Raw genomic sequence first — 5,237 nt, forward strand, 5'->3', positions numbered from 1 at the left:
AAACAATTTTAGACAAGAGTTAAATAAAAATACTTTCTGACCTGGTTCGAATTCGCGAGGTACAATGTTCTTATCATGCCACTTCTTTGTTTTCTCCTTGTAGATCTTGGCATTCTCATATGCATCATTTCGAAACTCGTCCAATTCTGTCAATTGTAATTTACGTAACTCCCCCGATGCTTCGATATCCATATTCAGCTTCTTGACCGCCCAAAATGCTTTATGCTCTAACTCCAAGGGCAAATGACATGCCTTACCAAACACCAACCTATACGGTGACATCCCAATCGGTGTTTTAAACGCAGTGCGGTATGCCCATAATGCGTCATCCAGCTTGAGTGCCCAATCTTTTTTATTCGTCTTCACCGTCTTCTCTAATACTTGCTTGATTTCTCGGTTAGAAATTTCCGCTTGACCATTGGTTTGCGGATGATATGCACACGCCACCTTATGCCTGACACCATACTTAGCGAGCAAGGTATTAAAAATTTTATTACAAAAGTGCGTACCTTCATCACTGATTATTGCTTGTGGTGTTCCAAACCGTGTAAAAATGTTCTTCTGCAAAAATTTTACTACAACACGAGCATCATTAGTAGAGGTGGAAATTGCTTCCACCCATTTCGACACATAATCCACTGCTAATAGGATATAAGTGTAGCTAAAAGAAGGGGGAAAAGGACCCATAAAATCAATACCCCACACATCAAATAATTCAACTTCTAAAATGTTTGTGAGGGGTAATTCATGCTTTCTAGAAATATTTCCCGTTCTCTGGCACTTATCACATGATTTCACTAAGGTATAACTATCTTTGAATAACGTAGGCCAATAAAAACCAGATTGTAATACCTTAGCGGCAGTTCGGATGGCTCCAAAATGTCCTCCATAAGGAGAGGAATGGCATTGTTCCAAAATTTCAGCTGCCTCTCGCCCCGCCACACATTGTCTAATCACTTGATCAGCACAACGTTTGAAAACATAGGGATCATCCCATAAGTAGAACTTAAAGTCATGGAAAAACTTCTTCTTTTGATGTCGATTCAACTTTGGAGGCATAGCACCACAAGACAAAAAATTCGCTATATCAGCAAACCAAGGGGTATAGGAACTTACCTCAAAGATCTGTTCATCCGGAAACAGTTCCTTTATGCTTTCCTCCTCCTTCACGTTCTCTAACTCCAATCTCGGTAAGTGATCTGCAACTTGATTTCACTTCCCTTCTTATCCTTGATTTCAAAGTCAAACTCTTGTAACAGTAGGATCCACCTTATCAAGCGTGGCTTAGCGTCCTTTTTGGCAAACAAGTAGCGAATCGCTGCATGGTCAGTATAAACAACTACTTTAGTACCAATTAAATATGGACGGAATTTATCAAAAGCAAAAACTACTGCAAGCATCTCTTTTTCTGTATTAGTGTAGTTTTGCTGGGCGGCATCCATGGTGCGGTTGGCATAATATATGGCTCTGAAAATCTTATCTCTCCTCTGGCCTAATACAGCGCCCACTGCATAGTCACTAGCATCACACAGAAGCTCAAAGGGCTCCTTCCAATCCGGTGCAATCATGATGGGTGTTGTGGTCAACGCCGTCTTGATCTTTTCAAAGGCCTGCAAACAATCATCATAAAAAATGAATGTAGAATCTTTTTCAAGTAAATTACACAGGGGTTTTGTGATTTTAGAAAAATCCTTGATGAAACGCCGATAAAACCCTGCATGGCCTAAAAAACTTCTAATGCCCTTGATATTCTTCGGAGGTGGAAGCTTCTCAATTGAAACCACTTTAACTCGATCCACCTCTAATCCATTGGATGACACTTTATGTCCAAGGATAATGCCCTCTTGAACCATAAAGTGGAATTTTTCCCAATTTAACACTAAATTCTTTTCCTGGCACCTCTGCAAAACAAGAGACAAATTATGCAAGCAATGATCAAAAGAGGTACCAAATACAGAAAAGTCGTCCATAAAAACTTCCATCACGTCCTCCACCATACCTGCAAAGATCGCCATCATACACCGCTGAAAAGTTGCAGGTGCATTACACAGTCCAAACTGCATCCTCCTGAAAGCAAACGTGCCATAGGGACACGTAAAAGTAGTCTTCTCCTAATCCTCCGGTGCTATGAAAATTTGATTATAACCTGAATATCCATCTAAGAAGCAGTAATAACTATAACCAGCAAGTCTATCAAGCATTTGATCAATGAAAGGAAGTGGAAAATGATCTTTACGAGTAGCTTTGTTCAACTTCCTATAATCTATACAAACTCGCCAGCCAGTTACTGTACGTGTGGAGATTAACTCATTATTCTCGTTTTTAACCACAATAATCCCACCCTTCTTAGGCACCACTTGAATAGGAGATACCCAACTACTGTCGGAAATAGCATAAATCACGCCCGCATTCAACAACTTTAAAACTTCTTTCTTAACTACCTCCTTCATAGCGGGATTTAATCTCCTCTGATGATCAACATAAGGGGTATAAGACTCTTCCATCAAAATTTTATGCATGCAAATTGTTGGACTAATACCCTTAATGTCCGAAATTGACCATCCTAAAGCAGTTTTAAAATTTCTCAGAACTCTCAACAACTTATCTTTCTCTACAGCAGACAAATGAGCAGATATAATAATAGGACAAGTAGAATTTTCACCAAGAAATTCATAACATAGGTGCGCAGGCAATGCTTTCAGATCATGAGTTTCAGGAGATACCTCAGTTGCACTATTTTCCAATGCTTCAGATTCCTTAGAACTCACCATTTTTTCTTTCGGAGCGCTGTCTAGGAATACGTTTTTTTCATGTAACTCCCAATCCTCTTCCTTATCAACCACCTCGTCCGCCACCAAACATCTTTCAAGTGGGTCAGTACTTACTGCACATGAAAAAGAGTTATGAGAATCAATAATTTCAATGCTCTTACATGTACTTACCTCATTTGGGCTCCTCATGGTGTGATAGATGTTGAAAATCACAGCTTCACCACCAACGCGAAGTGTGAGCTCTCCCTTATGGACATCGATCAGTGCGCGTGCAGTAGCTAGAAACGGTCTCCAAAAAATCAAGGGAGTTTCTTCATCTTCATCCATAACCAAAATCACGAAGTCTGCTAGAAATATAAATTTGTCTACTTTCACCAAAACATCCTCCACAATACCCCGTGTATATGTGATACTCCGATCAGCCAGCTGTAATGTGATGTTGGTCGCCCTGACTTCTCCAAGCTCCAAAGTCCTGTAAACAGAAAAAGGCATTAAATTTATACTTTCTCCTAGATCACATAAAGCTCTATTTACCTTAGAACCACCAATAAAACAAGGGATAGTAAAACTCCCTGGATCCTTAAGCTTTTGGGGCAACTTTTTCTGCAGGATTGCACTACATTCTTCTGTCAGATTTACCACTTCATTGTCTTGCAATCTCCTCTTCTTGGACATGACATTTTTGATGAACTTTGCATAATTAGGCATTTGTTCCAAGGCATCCGCAAATGGAATATTGATATGTATCTTCTTGAAGATATCCAGGAACTTAGAAAACTGCTCATCAAGTGCCTTCTTCTTGAACTACTGTGGATAAGAAAGTTGTGGCTTGTACATCGGTTTAGATTCAGCTTCCTTCTTGGGCTCTTCAACTACACTTTTTTTAGCCACTGGTTCTTCACTTTCTTTGGCTTTACTCTGCTCTTTCGCCTCTAACGTCTTCCCACTTCTTAACTCAACTGCTTTGCACTGCTCTTTTGGATTCACTTCAGTATTGCTGGGAAACTGTCCTCTGTTATGATCCTTCAAAGCATGTGCAAGCTGCCCAATTTGTGTTTCCATAGATTTCATCATAGCTCCCAAACTGCACATGTGTGTCTCCATGCTGTCCATTTGAGTTTCAGTCCTCGACATCCGCTTGTTAGATTCAGTAACAAATTTAGACATCACATCTTCCAATGACGCTTTACCTTCCCCTTGATTTTTATTGAATCCCGGAGGGGGTTTCAACACATTCTTGTTGTTGGAATAAGAAAAGTTTTCATGGTTACGTAAACCAGGATGATAAGTATTAGGAGGAGGGTTACCTCGATAATTTCCATAACCTCTGGGATTGATATATTGAGCTTCCTCAGGTGGATGAGATTCTTCTATGGCAACCGACACACCTGCAGGTTCTGAGATATTCACCTTGTTCAGAGAAGCAACTTGTGTACTCAACGCAGATAGCTGTGCAGTAATGGATGTAAGAGGATCCACACTGTACACTCCCTTCTTGACTCCCGTACGTTCAGATGGTAATTGATAACTATTGATAGTCATCTGAATGGGGTCCTTGGCAAATATGGTACCTCCAGCAGCAGAATCCACCGACATTCTTGTATGCGTATTCAGTCTATTGTAGAAAAACTCTATTTCTTCCCAATCTGCAATATTATGATTAGGACAACGCCTTAACAAAACTTTGTACCTTTCCCATGCCTCATATAGCTATTCTGAATCATGCTGTTGAAAGGTACTAATCTCAATCTTCAGCTGAGTTGCCTTGGATGGTGGAAAGAATTTCTCTAAGAATTTCACAGCCATGCCTTCCCAAGTTGTTATGCGTCCTAGCGGCAACGACTGTATCCAACTCCGTGCCTTGTCCCTGAGAGAAAAAGGAAACAAACGTAAGCGTATTGTATCCTCAGAAACACCATTTATTTTAACAGTATCAGTAATCTCTAGAAAAGTGCGCAAGTGTAAATGAGGATCTGCTGTGGCTGTTCCATTGAATTGGTTCTGCTGAACCATGTTGATTAAAGCTGGCCTCAACTCAAAGTTGTTGGCATTTATTGTCCCTCGAGCGATTCCAGAATAGTGAGCCTGGATCGTCGGTCTGAAATGATCTCTAATTGGCACCAAGGGCAATTCATTGACATTTTCTTCAGCCATGTTAAGTTGTTCTTCTCTCCTAGCTCTTCTCAAAGCTCGTGCAGTTCGTTCAATCTCTGGATCAAAGAGCAAAGAATTCACACTTTGAGATCTTCGCATAAATTGCAATTAAGAACAATAACAAATTATTAGTAATTAAATCAAAATAAAGAAAAGCTCTAAATTAAAATTTTGACTAATTGGTAACAAGACTAAACAAAATCAAAAACTACGCCCCGGCAACGGCGCCAAAAACTTGTTGTGAAAAATATTCGCAAGCGTACGAGTGTCAAGTTTTAGTAAAGTGAAAGAGAGAGTGTCGAACCCACAGGG

The 5,237-nt window shown here is 40.0% G+C and overlaps 1 non-coding gene across 1 annotated transcript; it reads left to right on the forward strand.

The window, feature by feature from the left end:
- The first annotated feature begins 4,422 nt into the window (after positions 1-4,422).
- LOC140885922 (small nucleolar RNA R71) lies at positions 4,423-4,528 on the forward strand. The gene has a single exon (XR_012151335.1). It is a non-coding gene; the product is annotated as a small nucleolar RNA R71 (small nucleolar RNA).
- The last annotated feature ends 709 nt before the right edge of the window (positions 4,529-5,237 follow it).

This window comes from Henckelia pumila, chromosome 2 (genome assembly GCF_033568475.1).
Source record: "Henckelia pumila isolate YLH828 chromosome 2, ASM3356847v2, whole genome shotgun sequence".
NCBI classification, from domain to species: domain Eukaryota; kingdom Viridiplantae; phylum Streptophyta; class Magnoliopsida; order Lamiales; family Gesneriaceae; genus Henckelia; species Henckelia pumila.